We start from the raw sequence: 18,198 nt of genomic DNA on the forward strand, positions 1-18,198 counted from the left end.
GCCAAGTTACCTGGTAAACACCCAAATACCAAGGAAATAGAAAATTCTGGGGCGATATGGCTGTTCTGAACTGGTGTTTATGGGATAATGTATATGGCATGGGGCATAAGGCAATGGAGGATAAAATATGATAGAAATTGTTTGGTTTTTGTGTCATCCTTGCTATTCTCTTGGGACAAACTGCACCTGCTTCTGTATAGCAGCAGGTACAGAGAGACAAACAGATATTTTAAGATGAGCAAATACCTTTGTAATATTTGTTGTTGTTTAAAAACTGCTATGAGCAAAGGAAAAGGAGAGCATATATTTAAACTAACCTAGAATGAAACACTCTAGATAATAAGATATGGAAAGTGGAAATGAAGGAAAAACAAGGGATGTGAAGATGTCATAAAATTCTTGTCTAACTATATCATTTTTTAAAGTAGAAAACATAAAAAAGGTGAGATAAATTGAAATTACAAATACAGTTGATAGAAAAAGTTACAAAGATATCAATAATTATAGTAAGTATAAATGAAGTAATCTCACCAGTCAGAAGATAGATGGGATTTTAGAAATCCAGATATATTCTGTTTAAAAGTCATATGCCCAAAGCACATGGATATAAAGAGTGAAAAATAAAAGGATGGTATATACTATGTCAGGCAATAACTAACCAGAAAAAAGCTGGTACGTTGTTAGGGGTGGAGAAGGTCATGGTGGAATGATAAAAGGTTCAATTCACCAAGCTAGAGCAGTCTGAGACATGTATGCATCTAACAGAATAGCTTCACAGTAGATGAAACAAATATTTTTAGAGCTACAGAAAAAAATTGATAAATCCACCATTATTGTGAGCAATTCAATACACCTCTCTCATTATTGATAGGCCAAACAGACAAAATTTTAGCAAGGACATATGGAAGATGTCAACAAAACAATTAACAACTAGGCCAGATAAACATCCAACAATCAGAGAATACATATTTTTCTCAAGTATACATGGAACAGTTACAAATAATCATATATTAGGCCATGAAGAAAGCTTCAACAAATTTCAAAGCATATATGTACAATAAAATTAGTCATTGAGGGACTTCCCTGGTGGCGCAGTGGTTAAGAATCTGCCTGCCAATGCAGCGGACACGGGTTCGAGCCCTGGTCCTGGAAGATCCCACATGCCTCAGAGCACCTAAGCCCATGCACCACAACTACTGAGACTGTGCTCTAGGGCCCGTGTGCCACAACTACTAAAGCCTGCTCACCCTAGAGCCCACGTGCTGCAACAAGAGCAGCCACCACAATGAGAAGCCTGTACGCCACATGGTGAACGGGGGCTACTCTTCGTTGTGGTGCACAGATTTCTCATTACGGTGGCTTCTCTTGTTGCGGAGCACAGGCTCTAGGCGCGTAAGCTTCAGTAGTTGTGGCTCGCAGGCTTTAGAGCACAGGCTCAGTAGTTGTGGCGCATGGGCTTAGTTGCTCCGCGGCATGTGGGATCTTCCAGGACCAGGGCTCGAACCCGTGTCCCCTGCAATGACAGGCGGATTCTTAACCACTGTGCCACCAGGGAAGCCCTGACAAAACTCTTTAATGCTGACCCCAGGCACTTCTAATTATTTCTGTCCAAAGGAACCTGTGGTGTGTCTTACTTGTAACAGCATCAAATTTCAGGGAAGAGCTTTGAAAAACTTCTTTATAGTCCCTTTATGCTGTCAGGGATGTACTTGGAAGATGTAGACAATAATGTCTCTATTTCACAATAATGATAGAATCTCTGCAAAGGGGAGGAAACAGGGCTGATCAGCCGTCTGAGCTTTGATTTAGGGTAGCCGGGCCTGCCCTGCAGCTGAAGAGAAAAACTGGAATCTAAGAAAATCGAGAGTTCTTTTAGCGTGGCAGAGAATTTGTGGTACAAAAAAGGTGGGATAGGAGAAGAAAGAACTAAGGATATCGTATGCCACAACTACTGAGGCTGCGTGCCACAACTACTGAAGCCTGCACACCTAGAGCCCGTGCTCCGCAACAAGAGAAGCCACCGCAGTAAGAAGCCCGCGCACCACAATGAAGAGTATCCCCTGCTCACTGCAACTAGAGAAAGCCCGTGTGCAGCAACGAAGACCTGACACAGCCATAAATAAAATTAAAGAATAAATAAAAATTAAAAAAAAAAGAACTAAGGATAATGTGAACCTATAAAATCTGCTTTCATTAGTTATCATCAAGGGCATGGTGATGAGAAAACTTGTTCTCTAAAATCATGGACCTGACCTATCCAACATGGTTGCCACCAGCCACATGTGGCTAAAATGTAACTAGGGTGACTGAGGAACTGAATTTTAAATTTTACTTAATCTTAATTAGTCTAAATTTGAATTTACAACCTGGTACTTGATTCAGTTATTAGAAAACTCAAGTATGTTTGGAACAACTTGGGTCCATGAGTACACTTTTTCAACTGTAAATTTTATGACATCTAAATACAGATAAACTATTTCAATGAAAATCTAAACTCGAAACTGAGACCTGCTATACTGGATTTTGGAGACTTCGTATGAATAAAAGAAAGTGAGATTTCTAATTTAACTTTTTTTTTAATATATTGATTCTGTATTGAAATAATATTTTGGATAAATTGTGAATCTATTGAGTTAAAATATATTACTAAACTTAATTTCACCTGTTGTTTTTATAAACTTATTTTTATTTATTTATTTATTTGTTTGTTTATTTATTTCCGGGAAGAGCTTTATTGCTTCCATGATAGATGCCCAGGATGGCTGCCACAGCCTGGGTGAGGTCCCTGAGCCTTACTTCCCTCTGGTCCAGGTCCAAGGACCTGGCAGTCTCATTGCTGAAACTCAGAACAGCTGCCAGGTTGGTCACTCCAGGCCTCAGGCACAGTCCTAGGGGTTGGTGGCAGCTGGGGGGTGGGGCCCATCAGGCTGGGCCAGGCCTCACCTCCCAGGCTCTGAAGTTCTCTCTGCTCAAGCCCAGGACATCTTGTTGGCTTAAAGGATGGCTCCAGGGTTTCCCTGTGGGAAACCTGGGGGCTGCTGTGGGAATATCCCATCTGCTTCCCAAAAAAGCCAAAATGTGTCATGAGCTGGAGTGGGCTGGCCTGAGATCCTGCCCGCCTTCCCGGAGCCCGAGAGCAGGCTAGTCCTGGCACTCCCACTCTACAGGAAGCCCACTGGTTGGGCTTGAGCGGCCCTTCAGTGGGTCTCTTTCCGCACTGCCAGTGGACCAAACTTACATCTCCAACCTTATTGAAAAATAAATTAGCCCTACCTTCCCCCCACCACAAATTCACAAAATGATAATACTCTGAACACTGATTGGAGAAATGATTCTGGCAGCAGCCTTGCTGCCTAGTGTCCACATCCTGCATGCTGGGCCCGCTGGGCATGGCCAGTGGCCTCCTGGTCCTCTGGCTTCGAGGACACAGGCTGAGAGGGAGGCTGAGAGCTGGTGTCTGAGGCTGACCTCTGAGCAGACACAGCTCTGGCTGCCCCACGAAGGCCTCGCCACTCACCTGTTTCTTTTTAATGTGGCTGTTAGAAAATTTTTAATTGCGTGTCTGGCTCACATTACATTTCTACTGGGAAATGCCATTGTAGTTTATGAGAAACTTCGCTGTCTGAAATATCAAGGAAAATGGAACGTCTCACTCCCTGTGGGTTACTTTGACACAGGGAAGGAGCCTCAATTTCCAACCCAGGGATTCAGAAAAGAGGTTTTTAAACGGTAGTTTCCAAGAAACAGGTAATCAGACCAGAATATGTCTAACAGAAGTTTAAAAAACGTTTGCAACAGGAGGAGGCCAAGGCCACGTAAACAATGTTTCTCCTCAGGCTGTACAATTCCTCTCCTTTGGAGTGATCACTGCTTTCTTACCAGTGACATCGCCTGCTCTGCTTTTGCTTCCAGAACAAAGATGACAGAGAAACCTCAATTGCTAAAGTGCCCCTGTTCGTGACAGCACCAGTCCACAGTGGATCCCCGCTTCTTCTGCTCCCTCCTCAGCATCACTCAGCACTGGCCCATGCCCTGAAGTAAGCCCCTCCCAAGTCTCTCTTGCCCAGACATCCCAGGATCCCCGGGAGAGGCTGCATGCTCTCTTGCAGCAGCAAGTAAATTAACCAAACTTAAACCACAGGTGTGTTCCTGGTGGTCTTCATCCGATGGGCTTTATCTGTGGACCTCTTGAAGTGGAGTCTTGAAATCTTGAAACTGGATTACCAAAAAGGAATGAATCATTCATTGAGTCAAGAAACATTTATGATGTAAAGGTGGAGTTTTAGAGTCCAGTCAACCTGGGCTGAGTCCTGGGTTGCTCAATGTCTGTTCTCAAACTTCATTGATGCAGGTTCTATCAATACCTACTTGGTAAGTTTGTCGTGATGAATAAATAAAATACCCTATCTGAAGAGCCCAGCAGAGCAGCTAGCGTACAGCGAACACTTAAAAAATGGTTGTTACGGTTAGCTGACCACAAAGGGGAAAAGTTAGGATGCGAACCAAATCCTGTGGACATTCCTGTGTTCTCTGGACCAGCCCGGCTTCTGACAAGGCAGGGAGAGGGGGTTGGGTGGCAAATGGAATTAATTAATTAATTAATCAATTTGCCTGTAACAGTTAAAGTTGAAAGGAGAGTGAAAGGGCCTCTAATCTCCACTGGAATTAAAGGGTGAAGGAATTACACACAAAGGCTTCTCCTTTTCTGTTTTCCCAGGTTTTAAAGATGCTTTTACTTTATATGCTTACTAAACTTTTTTTTTAACATCTTTACTGAAGTATAATTGCTTTACAATGGTGTGCTAGTTTCTGCTTTATAATAAAGTGAATCAGCTATACATATACATATATCCCCATATCCCCTCCCTCTTGCTTCTCCCTCCCACCCTCCCTATCCCACCCCTCTAGGGGGTCACAAAGCACCGAGCTGATCTCTCTGTGCTTTGCGGCTGCTTCCCACTAGCTATCTGTTTTACATTTGGTAGTGTATATATAAGTCCATGCCACTCTCTCACTTCGTCCCAGCTTACCCTTCCCCTCCCCATGTCTTCAAGTCCGTTCTCTATGTCTGCGTCTCTATTCCTGTCCTGCCCCTAGGTTCTTCAGAACTTTTTTTTTTTAGATTCCATATATATGTGTTAGTATAAGGTATTTGTTTTCCTCTTTCTGACTTACTTCACTCTGTAACTTAATAAACTTTTAATGCCTAGTGGCTCCAGGGTCCATGTAAACCAAGCTTTGGATTAGCAGGCTACCAAGGTGAGTATAGCATAGTGTGGAAAGAGTATGGGCTTTGGCTCCATAGATTTGGGTTTAAATCCCAACACTGCCACGTTTTCAATCCATAGGTTAAAGGCCACATATGGCCTTGGACAAGAGACTCAATCCTTCCAGAGCCTCTGTTTGATAACACCTTCCTCATGGAATTTTAAGATAAAGATACATTATATAAAATACTTGGCAAATAGTAGATTTTCAATGAATGGTACTTTAAAATAATAACAGTGACAAAAATAAGAATAATAAGAGTATCCTTGAATCTACCAATAGAAACTATGCGCACTTCTAATTAAAATATTGAGAAATAAAGTGCAAGACGTATTGCTATCAAAAATTAGTAGGAATGACAAAATTAACGTTAGTTGGTCAAAACTATAAACTGGTAAAGTCTTTCCAGAAAATAAGCATAAGAGGGCTTCCCTGGTGGCACAGTGGTTAAGAATCCGCATGCCAATGCAGGGGACACGGGTTCGAGCCCTGGTCCAGGAAGATCCCACATGCCGCAGAGCAGCTAAGCCCATGCACCACAACTACTGAGCCTGCACTCTAGAGCCCACAAGCCACAACTACTGAAGCCTGCACGCCTAGAGCTCCGCAACAAGAGAAGCCACCACAACTAGAAGCCTGCACACTACAACAAAGAGTAGCGCTACCCCGCTCACCGCAACTAGAGAAAGCCCGTGCACAGCAATGAAGACCCAATGAGCCAAAAATAAATAAATAAAATAAAGAACACTCCCTAACACCATACACAGAAATAAACTCCAAATGGATTAAAGACCTAAATGTAAGACCAGACACTATAAAACTCTTAGAGGAAAACATAGGAAAAACATGCTTTGACATAAATCACAGCAAGATCTTTTTTGGCCCACCTCCTAGAGTAAAGGAAATAAAAACAAAAATAAACAAATGATACTTAATTAAACTTAAAAGCTTTTGCACAGCAAAGGAAACCATAAAGAAGACAAAAAGACAACCCTCAGAATGGGAGAAAGTACTTGCAAGTGAAACAACAGACAGAGGATTAATCTCCAAAATATACAAACAGCTGATGGAGCTCAATATCAAAAAAACAGACAATCCAATTAAAAAATGGGCAGAAGACCTAAATAGACATTTCACCAAGGAAGACATACAGATGGCCAAGAGGCACACGAAAAGATGCTCAACATCACTAATTATTGGAGAAATGCAAATCAAAACTGCAGTGAGGTATCACCTCATGCTGGCTATTATCAGAAAATCTAGAAACAGTAAATGCTGGAAAGGGTGTGGTGAAAAGGGAACCCTCCTGCACTGTTGGTGGGAATGTAAACTGATACAATCACTATGGAAAACAATAAGGAGATTCCTTTAAAAATTAAAAATAGAATTACCATATGACCCAGCAATCCCACTACTGGGCATATACCCAGAGAAAACCATAATTCAGAAAGAGGCATGTAGGGCTTCCCTGGTGACGCAGTGGTTAAGACTCCGCCTGCCAATGCAGGGGACACGGGTTTGAGCCCTGGTCCGGGAAGATCCCACATGCCACGGAACAACTAAGCCCGTGTGCCACAACTACTGAGCCCACTCACCTAGAGCCCATGCTCCACAGCAAGAGAGGCCACCACAACGAGAGGCCCACACGCTGCAACGAAGAGTGGCCCCCGCTCACCGCAACTAGAGAAAAGCCCGTGCATAGCAACGAAGACCCAATGCAGCCAAAAATAAATAAATAAATAAATATATATATTTATTTTAAAAAAGAGAGAGAGACATGTACCACAGTGTTCACTGCAGCCCTATTTACAACAGCCAGGACATGGAACCAACCTAAATGTCCATCGACAGATGAATGGATAAAGAAGATGTGGCACATATATACAATGGAATATTACTCAGCCATAAAAAGAAATGAAATTGAGTTGTTTGTAGTGAGGTGGATGGACCCAGAGTCTGTCATACAGAGTGAAGTAAGTCAGAAAGAGTAAAACAAATACCGTATTCTAATGCATATATATGGAATCTAAAAAAAAAAAAAAATGGTACCGATGAACCTATTTGCAGGGCAGGAATAAAGATGTAGACACAGAGAATGGACTTGAGGACATGGGGTGGGAAGGGGAAGCTGGGGTGAAGTGAGAGTAGCATAAACATATATACACTACCGAATGTAAAATAGTTAGCTAGTGGGAAGCAACAGCATAGCACAGGGAGATCGGCTTGGTGCTTTGCAATGACCTATAAGGGTTAGATAGGGAGGATGGGAGGGAGGCTCAAGAGGGAAGGGATATGGGGACATATGTATGCATATGGCTGATTCACTTTGGTGTACAACAGAGACTAACACAGTACTGCGAAGCAATCATATTCCAATAAAGATCTATTGGGGCTTCCCTGCTGGCCCAGTGGTTAAGAATACGCCTGCCAAGGCAGGGGACATGCGTTCGAGCCCTGGCCCGGGAAGATCCCACATGCCGCGGACCAACTAAGACCATGAGCCACAACTACTGAGCCTGAGCTCTAGAGCCTGCAAGCCACAACTACTGAGCCCGCGTGCCACAACTACTGAAGTCTGCACGCCTAGAGCCTGTGCTCTGCAGCAAGAGAAGCCACTGCAATGAGAAGCCCATGGACTGCAACGAAGAGTAGCCCCTGCTCAGCACAACTAGAGAAAGCCTGAGCACAGCAGCGAAGACCCAACACAGCCAAAAATAAATAAATAAATAAATAAAAATTTTAAAAAGATCTATTTAAAAAAATTAAGATAAAAAATTAAAATAAAGAAGTCTCCCTCCTGTTCCCAGCTACCGCCTCTCCTCCTCATGCCCTAATTCACTTCCCAGAAATCACTCCTGTTAACAGTTTCTGCTTCATATTTCTTCAAGTTCTATCAAATTTAACAGAATCTATTGATATTCTATTATAAAAGGTTAGGAATTTATCACGATCTAGCTACCTTTCCATCTCTGGATTTTATTGCTTATGTGTTATATTTTTATTTTCTAGTGGTTGCCTTATTTACTTTATTATTTTTTTAAGTTTTATTTATTTATTTATTTTTATTGGTTGCACCAGGTCTTAGTTGTGGCAGGTGGGCTCCTTAGTTGTGGCATGCAAACTCTTAGTTGTGGCACACATGTGGGATCTAGTTCCCTGAGCACGGATCAATCCTAAGCCCCCTGCATTGGGAGCACAGAGTCTTACCCACTGCGCCACCAGGGAAATCCTTCCTTATTTACTTTAAATAACATATTTAAATGTTTAGGTCTTGATTTATCAAATTTAGTATGGGTTGAGTACCCCCAATGAAAAATGAGAATAATACCCTCCTTTCTATTTCTCTCTATCTACCTCCCAGTTTCTCTTAGCTGTATTCATATGTGTTTGAATTATATTGTATTTTCCCTTTTCCATTTCTCCATTCAAGCAAGTAACAGGCTCTGAATTCTAGCACTTCAGGGGAAGTATAGGACAGGGAGGAAAGCAGAATTAGCCAGTAAAATTTGTTCTGGCTTTTGTTTTCCACAAGCCTAAGCTCATTGAGGAGCTCAGGATTTGAGAGAGAAAGCTTGATGACATGGAGAAGCAGGAGGTGGGGATGGGCTTCTCCCCTAGAGATTCCATGAGGGTTGGGTTGTGGTGATAACTTGTGTGCGACTCAAACACTGCTCCATCATGGAACTCTGAGGAGAAGGTAAGCCTCAGAAGAGGTAGTGATATCAGGTATCTGGAGAAGGCAGGACCCTAGCACAGGGTTCCCAACCTCTGCTAAGAGTCCCATGCCACACATGGGGCCTCAAAGGAGCAGAGACCTGCTGCATTGGAAGCAATCATTCACTGAGGCTCTCAGTTACCTGGGTGTACAGATTACTAATGTCTGGACAGTGCCTGTGCTCTCTGACGCTTTGGCAACTGTATACCTTGACAGGACCCAGGGAGGGCAGAGAAACCCCAAGAATATCTGTGCTTACATTTCCCATCAATCAGGACTTATGGGGGAGGTTGGAAGAGAAAGGGAATACTTCCCAGAGGCAAAAATTAAATTGAAATATAGAGAATAAAGTGATATCTCTTACATACTTGAACATGTTCCCTGAGATTTATACCCTGCCACATGATTTTTAAATTGTCATGATTTATGACATTTATGTGCACATCTGTAATATAATTATTAAATCTCCTGTGCTTTGGGCATTGTTTGATACCCAAAAGTGAAAATAAATAGCTAGCACATATGCTGTTATGATTACCTAATTATTATTCACTGTGAACCAAATATTGTGCTTGGACTAATTTAGAAGGAAACTGAATCCTACGACATTAAAATTTGCTGCTTAAATCTTTCCTTAATTTTTTCTGCTTCTGCTTAGTTGCCACCATTGTTGTATAACCTGATGTCTTGGATTCTTATTTTTGTGCTGAAGCACTTCCTCAAGTAATTTTTTTCATGTATGGAGCATGAGTGGTAAATTTTTAATTCCCAGATATATTTATTTTGTCCTCATGCTTATTCAATAATAAGGCTAAGTTTAAAAAGATCTTCCCTTAGATCTTTGAAGACATTACTGCACTTTCTTCTTCTTCTTCTTTTTTTTTTTTTTCAGCTGCGCTGCTTGTGGGATCTTAGTTCCCCTACCAGGGATTGAACCGCGGTCTTTGGCAGTGGAGTCTTATCCACTGGACCGCCAGGGAATTCCCTCCACTTTCTTCTATAGTCTTACTTTTTCTCCACTTCCTAGAGATTAAGAAAAGTGAATTGGAGCCTCTACTTCTTGTGTGTTTCTATTTCTCCTTGTATCGCCTATAGTTTTTGCTTTATGAATATTAATGCTATGTTCTTCAGTGGATAGATTTTATATCTCCATTGTGAATTTCCCCTTCAGTATTACAGAGTATCTTGTTTAATGCTTTTTGGGACCAAGTTCTGAAGTTACTACAAGTCTGGCTTTCATTTTTCTCTGAGGCACCAATACTCTTACCAGAAAGCATCTTTCATGAACTGCACTGATGGCTGCTCCATGGACAGCTCCTCTCTTAGAATTTGCTGTTGCTGAGCCTCTTAGAAGCAACCTGGTTTGCCTTTGTCCTGAGATGCAATTTCTTCTCTTGATTTTTTTCATGAAATTCAAGCCCATTTGCTTTCTATTTTCCCGGTAATCCTCAAATTTTCTGGTACACTGATGATACTCTAATCATTTTCTACTGATATGGTTTTGTACTTTAAAAAATACGTCTTATTCCAGTGGGAGGGTGTGGGGTTGTCATGTGTCACAGTCTACACCTGGACCTGGAATTTTTCCTAGAGATTTTTTTTTTTTCCACACCACGCAACTTGTGGGATCTTAGTTCCCGGACCAGGGATCGAACCCAGGCACTCGGCAGTGAGAGCACAGAGCCCTAACCACTGGACAGCTAGGGAAATGCCCCCTTAGAGAGTCTTAATAAACACCAAATTTATAGGAATAAAACACTGTTTAGCGTCTATCCATGTTTTTCTTCCTTCCTTTATTCTTCAACATGCATTGCATATGCACACAAAATCATTTAATTTATCATCTGTTCGCTTTTCCTTAATATTCATTAAAATTCTCAGTGCCTTAGTTCTCTTTTCTCCTCATAAATGTAAAAACTGGAAAATGTAAAATACTGGAAAGACCTATTTGAATGATGTATCTCTAGTGAGCTTTCAAAAAATTTGGCATACATTTTAAGACATATTACTATACTATTATGTGGCCATTGTAGAATGGCATAACTCCAAAGGGAATTACAGCAATCTATAGTCAGAATTCAGTACAATAATTTTAAAAAATGAATAAGTTCAAAGGTTTGAATAAATTACTTGCATATAATTTTACTCTTATACTTTCCATACATTACAAGCTTCAAGGCATTTTACAGCTAGCGGCTGATATTATTTGCAATAAGTCATTTTTTTCTTTATATGCTAAATATACAAGCAGAAAGTTATATATTCAATTTAACTATAAATATATGTGATGTCATTATCTACCTGATCTTAAATCCTCTTTTTGTAAGATAAATCTTTTTTCTTTTTTTTTTTTTTTTTTTTTTTTTTGCGGTACGCAGGCCTCTCACTGTCGTGGCCTCTCCCGTTGCGGAGCACAGACTCCAGACGCGCAGGCCCAGCGGCCATGGCCCACGGGCCCAGCCGCTCCGCGGCACGCGGGATCCTCCCGGACCGGGGCACGAACCCGTGTCCCCCGCATCGGCAGGCGGACTCCCACCCACTGCGCCACCAGGGAAGCCCCTTTTTTCTTTTTTAATAGAAACGTTAGTTCACTTACTTTGTTAACTGCATCAGAATCTGTGTTATCACTTTTCATTTTGGAAAGCTAATTGTTGGAGTCCTTCTTTAAAGGAACCAAGTTGCAGTACAGCAGACTTACCACGTGGTGGCACACGAAAGCCCAGAAACAAGCATCATACAGACCTGTATCAGGCCTGTACTTAAAAATTTAGGCAGACAGCTATCTTGTAGGTAGCAACAGGAAACAAACAGAGCTGTGAAACAGTCGTATTAGAAGATGCTAGGGACTTCCCTGCTGCAGCAGTGGTTAAGACTCCGTGCCCCCAATGCAGGAGGCCAGAGTTCAATCCCTCGTCAGGGAATTAAATCCCACATGCATGCCGCAACTAAGAGTTCACATGCTACAACTAAAGAGCCCTCGAGCTGCAACTAAGACCCAACACAACCAAATAAATAAATATTTATTTATTTAAAAAAATAAATAAAAATGCTAAAAATGTTCTATAACTTGATCAGGGTTGTGGTTACATAGGTATATACATATATAAAAATTCATCAAGCTATATATCTAAGATTTGTGCATTTTACTATATGTATATTATACCTCAATAAAAAATTTTTAAGTGATTAAAAATGAAAAACTTTTTATATAAGCCACCTTAAACTTTTCCCTATTATTGAACACAACAACAACAAATTTCAGAGGGAGGACTTCCCTGGTGGTCCAGTGGGTAAGACTCCATGCTCCCAATGCAGGGGACATGGGTTCGATCCCTGGTCGGGGAACTAGATACTGCATGCATGCCGCAACTAAGAAGTCTGCATGCTGCAACTAAAAGATCCCACGTGCTGCAACTGATATCAGGCGCAGCCAAAATAAATAAATAAATAAATAAATATATATATATATATATATATATATATATATATATATATTTTTTTTTGCGGTACGCGGGCCTCGCAGTGTTGTGGCATCTCCTGTTGCGGAGCACAGGTTCCAGATGCGCAGGCCCAGCGGCCATGGCTCACGGGCCCAGCCGCTCTGCGGCACGTGGGATCTTCCCGGACCGGGGCACGAACCCGTGTCCCCTGCAACGGCAGGCGGACTCTCAACCACTGCGCCACCAGGGAAGACTTAAATAAATATTTTTTTAAAAAATTTCAGAGGAGTACTATGTATTAACAGTTTCCCTAAACATTATGAAACTATTTAATAATAGTTATTTTAACTTAGTGCAATACATGTAAAACATTCTGAAACTGTCAACGTTAAAATTGTCAATTGCAGTTAAAACTGGACCATGAACAGCACAGCAATACAGTGGATGGATAAATCATGGGTATAATCACATATTAGAACATTATACAGTAATGAGAATTAGGGAAGCACAGCTACATGCATCATCATGGATAACTCTCACAACACAAATTAGGTGAATGAAACAAGTCACAAAAGTCACTTATATATAAACTTTTATATAAAGTTCAGAAATAGTCAGAATAAACAATATTGTTCATGGATGCATGCATAGGTGGTAAACCTAAAGAAACACCAGAATGATTATAAAAGGCAGAATAGTGGTCACCCCTTGAGGGGAGGGAGGACGATGCCATCTGCAGAGGAGAACACAGATGGCTTCTAAGGTCCTGGCATCATTCTGCTATATTTCTTCACCTGGGTGGTGGTTACACAGGGGTTTGCTTTATAATTTCTCTTGAAGTGCAAAAGAGGTAGATTTAAAGGTAAAAATCCAATAATCAGGTTTTTTATAGTCCAGAAAGCCCAGGGGTTTATCTTCTGGCAAACTGGAAGTAGTCACAGGCACCTGGCATTATATGTAGGGTTGCCAGATTTACCTAATAAAATAAGAAACTACAGCAAATAACAATCAGGAAGCTCAGTTAAATGTGAATTTCTAGTAAACAAAGACTAATTTTTTAGTATGAGTATATTCCCATTCAATATCTGATCCCATGAAATATCTGGGATACTTACTTAATCTGGCAACACCAATTATGTGGTGGCAACACTAATTATGTGGCAAGTTGCACAGGCAGAACCAGTTCTTAGTGGGCCATTGAGTGGAGTAACCAGAGGAGGATTAAGGGAAGGAAAGAGGAGGAAGAAAAGTCTTTTTTTTTTTTAATTTTAGAATATTTTTTTATACAGCAGGTTCTTATAAGTTATCCATTTTATACATATTAGTGTATATATGTCAATCCCAATCTCCCAATTCATCACACACACACACACACACACACACACACACGCCACTTTCCGCCCTTGGTGTCCATAAATTTATTCTCTACATCTGTGTCTCTATTTCTGCCCCTCTGGTAACAAAAGTCTTAAAATAAATTAGCCTGATCCTAAACCCCTATTTGAACAACAGAGTAATGGATGTGCTGAGTTTAACCATTATTGCAATAGTTCAAAAGCAATGAATCGACATAAACTATTGAATAATTTCCACCAACAAAAAGCAATATCAGCAACTATTTAATAGAGCCACCAGTGTCTCTGCTAAAAATTGCATCTCTCACTGCATCAGCATCTGTTCTGATGATTTTGGATGAAGATATTGTGGAAGATAGCCCTGATGATGTTCGTTCTGTGACTAAAGTTTTTCTAATTCATAGGCAAGGATTAGTAGGAGCGTGAAGTTGCGAGGTTGTTTTGTTTTTATTCTACAAATATCCTCTGATAGCCAGAACCCAACTTAGACCCAAAGGACAGGATAATGAATGACACAGACATAGTCGTTTCCTGTGGAACTCAGTGTCTAGGCCCTAAGGGACTGTAAGATGATGACAGACAGGAAGGCAAACATAGATAGACAGATAGATAGATAATTATGTGCACTAGGGAAAATATTATCTAGCAATATTGGATATCTGTTGTTTGCTGGCCAGCATTCCTCTTTCTTTTGGGAAATCACCAGACCCAGTTCTATGTTATTTTGTTTGGGTGGAACTGACCCCAAGCCCATGACCACAACTGATGATGACTGACTCAAGGATAGGCAAATAATTCAGTTATAACTGATGAACTCCCGAGAGACATGAAGTAGAGGCTTCTGGAAAAGTGAAGCATTCACTCTTGCCTTTGGTTATGGTCACTATGTTGCTAATTTGAGGGAAGCCATCCAGACAATCAGGCCTGTCAGATACATACCCCCAGGGGTCATCAATTACAGGTGTAAAAGATAAAGTCAGCCCCCAGAAAAAGCATCCTGGTGACCCTGTGGAGCCCTGATTCAAGATGAACTGAAACTCCTCACAGACTTTTCAGTTAAATTGAGCCAATAAATTCATTCATTTTTTAAGGGCAGTTTGAGTTTCAGTTTTCTATCATTTGCAGCAATAGAGTCCTAACTGATACAATAAAAGTCTAAGAGGAAATAAAAGATTTCTTTCCTATTCCCCAACATCCAGTTTCATCCCCTGAAGATAATCACTGTTACATTTCTTTCAGACATTTGTTTGCCTTTTCATGCAAATAAGACTGTATTCCACCACTTCCTTTTTTTAATCTTCGCTGTATTGTGAACATCTTCATTTGTCGATGCAAAGTAGTCTGTAAATGTATCATCATCAATTTAATGTTTTCCACTGACAGAAATTAATTTTTCCTCAGTTTTTACCTTGATAAAAAATACCTTGATACATGTCTTTGTGCATTTATGCAATTATTAAAAAACTCTAGAAACGGAATTGCTCTTTCAAAGGGAATGTATGTTAACAATTTTGCCCTCCAGAATAATTACACCAATTCACACTCTTCTCAGAAACAGACCATGTTTCTCCTCACCATTGTGAACACTGCGTTTTGTGAAATTTTGCCAATATGAAAATGAAAAGCAGTATTGTTTTCTTGATATGCATTTCTTTAATGAATGTATAACACACAAAACACAAATGGAGAGACCCATACATACTTAGGCTATTTTATAAATTAACTATTTTCTTATAAATTCCCCATTCATATCCTTTGCCAATTTTCTTTGGGTCATCTGTCTTTTCCCTATTGATTTGTCTTTATAAATTAAGAAAATAAACCCTTTGAAACCTCTCTGGAGGTCCAGTGGTTAAGACTCCACGCTTCCACTGCAGGGGGCATGGGTTCCATCCCTGGTTGGGGAACTAAGATCCCACATCCCACATGCAGCGGGGCATGGCCAAAAAAGAAAGAAAGAAAGAAAATAGACCCTTTTCTCGCATATGGTTTGAATATATTTTTCCAAGTTTGTTGTTTGTCCTTCAACATTTCTTTATTTCTCTCCCTCCCCCCTCCCTCCCTCTCTCTCTCTCTCCCTCTCTTTCTTTCTTTCTTTTACTTTCCTCCCTCCCTCCCTCCCTTCCTCTCTCTCTCTCTCTCTCTCTCTCTCTTTCTTTCTAGTATAACATTTCAAGCATACAGAAAACAGGAGAGAATTATGTAATGAGCACCTGTATGCCCGCCATTCAGCTTTAAAATGTTATCCTTTGCAATTTTGCTTCACTTTTTAAAAATGAAATAATAAAATGTTATAGATACAATCAAAGCTTCTTTTATATTCTCACTGATCCTATTCCTCTCCACCTCTCCCCAGAGGTAATCACCACCTTGAAGGTGATGTGCATCTGTTTTTAGAGATCCTTTACATACTTGAAAACCCCCTCTTATTCACCAAAGGTTTAAATATTTTCCTACGTCATTCAAAAAAAAAAAAAGACAGCAATAACAAATTGACTGTTAACAGTTGTTCTCAAGTAAGTCTCATCGGGATCTGCAAGCATCTTTCTAAGATTAATTCACATTATCCCAATAGTAGGGCTTGCAAAGTTCCCGTGAGAAGCTCTTCACAAAGTGTGCCAGCCTTCTGATTAAGGTTGCTAACAAAGAACAAGGAGGAATCTACCCATCAAACTTGACTCAAATGAGCTTATGATTGGATATATTATATATTATACTATAATTTATTTTGACTCCAGGAGAATTTATTTTTTAAGGGGTCATAGTACCACATTTTGCCCACTTTGAAGCATACGTTAATTTGGGTCAAAGCCCTCTATATAAGCAGTGATGGTCATGGGGGCAGGGGTGTTCAGATTCACTTGAACATATGAAAAGAAGAAATTTCTTAAATAGTGATGAAACCATTGTGGTCATGTCTGAACATTTTTGCAGAAAGAATTAAAAGAGTTTAAAAAAATCTTTGAATAATCTCTAGTCTTTTGAAAATATTCTGAAACTTCTACCTCATTGTTTATTTTTAAAAAATATTTATTTTATTAAATAAATAGTTTTAAAATATTTATTTGGTTGTGCTGGGTCTTAGTTGTGGCAGGCAGGCTCCTTAGTTGTGGCTTGAGGGCTCCTTAGTTGTGGCATGCATGTGGGGTCTAGTTCCCTGACCAGGTATCGAACCTGGGCCTCCTGCATTGGGAGCACGGAGCCTTAAGCAGGGAAGTCCCATCACTGCTTATTTTTAAAAGATCCCAAGTTAGGCTTAGCCTAAACAAGGGAGTCAACGGTGATTTTGACAAGCGTCTTAAACAGTATACTTCTATGGCTTTATACTTTTTTCACAGATCTCTTTTAAAATGTATATAACATAACTTTGTAAGATTGTAAAGTTTGTAAAAATTACTTCTTATTGTACATATTCTTCTGTGGCTCATCGTGGTTATTCATGACTTCAAAATGTATCCATGTTGATACATGTATTGAATAGCTTGGGTTGATTCATTTTGTCTATTCAATAGTTTTCCCTCCGTGAATTTGATTTTCCATTTTTAAATTAATAAACATTTAGATTCTTCTTTTTTCTTCTGGTAAAAACAGTGCTGCCTTGAACATATCTCCTTGTGCACATGTCTGAGAATTTCACTAGTTTGTCTGACTACAAGTGAAACTGTTGCTTTGTGAGTCCCACATCTCTGTACTGGATATTGTCAAATTGCTCTTCCAGAAGGTTGTATCATACAATTTCTATTTTCCCTGGCAGTAAATGAAGGTTCCTGTTTACCCATGTCTTTCTGTTTCTGGTATTTTTGTTTTGGAGTTGTATAATTTTAATAGAAGTACTTTTAATCAAATTATTGCCTTGTGACTTCTAGCCTCTGTGTGTGTGTATGTGTGTTGTCATGTTTGGAGGGTGGGTTTTGTTTTTTGGTTTTTGTGTTTTTTTATCATGTTTAGTTTAGGTTAGCTATTGCAGCTAATTTTCAAATATAGCTTTATTGTTGTTTATTTTGTTTCACAATGAGACAAATAGTGCTAATTTTTCAGAAATCTGGTAACCCTGCATCATGATGCTTTCCAAATTGCACAACTCTTTGCCTGCCAAATATTAAGAGGGGCTAATAGTAAAATTAAGCTAAACTCAGAAAACTGTGATTTGAAAACTGTGCTAACCACTATGTATAATAGCCAAACATTTTTCATTGGAAGGTTTTCGCTCACTGTACAGAACCGGGTTATCTGATAAAGCATTAATAAGTGTGTGAGGTCCAGGGTGAACAGTTAATCTGTAAGGTTTCAGTACTGATGTTTCTTTCCCCCTATCTTCCTTGTCCTACTTCTTTTGAATAGTGTTCACTTTCTCTTCCTTTTCAGGTCAATCTTAAAGTTTCAGTACAGTTTTAGAGGTAACAAAGTTCAGGTTAAAATT

The sequence above is a fragment of the Phocoena sinus genome, chromosome 2 (genome assembly GCF_008692025.1).
Source record: "Phocoena sinus isolate mPhoSin1 chromosome 2, mPhoSin1.pri, whole genome shotgun sequence".
NCBI lineage: Eukaryota > Metazoa > Chordata > Mammalia > Artiodactyla > Phocoenidae > Phocoena > Phocoena sinus.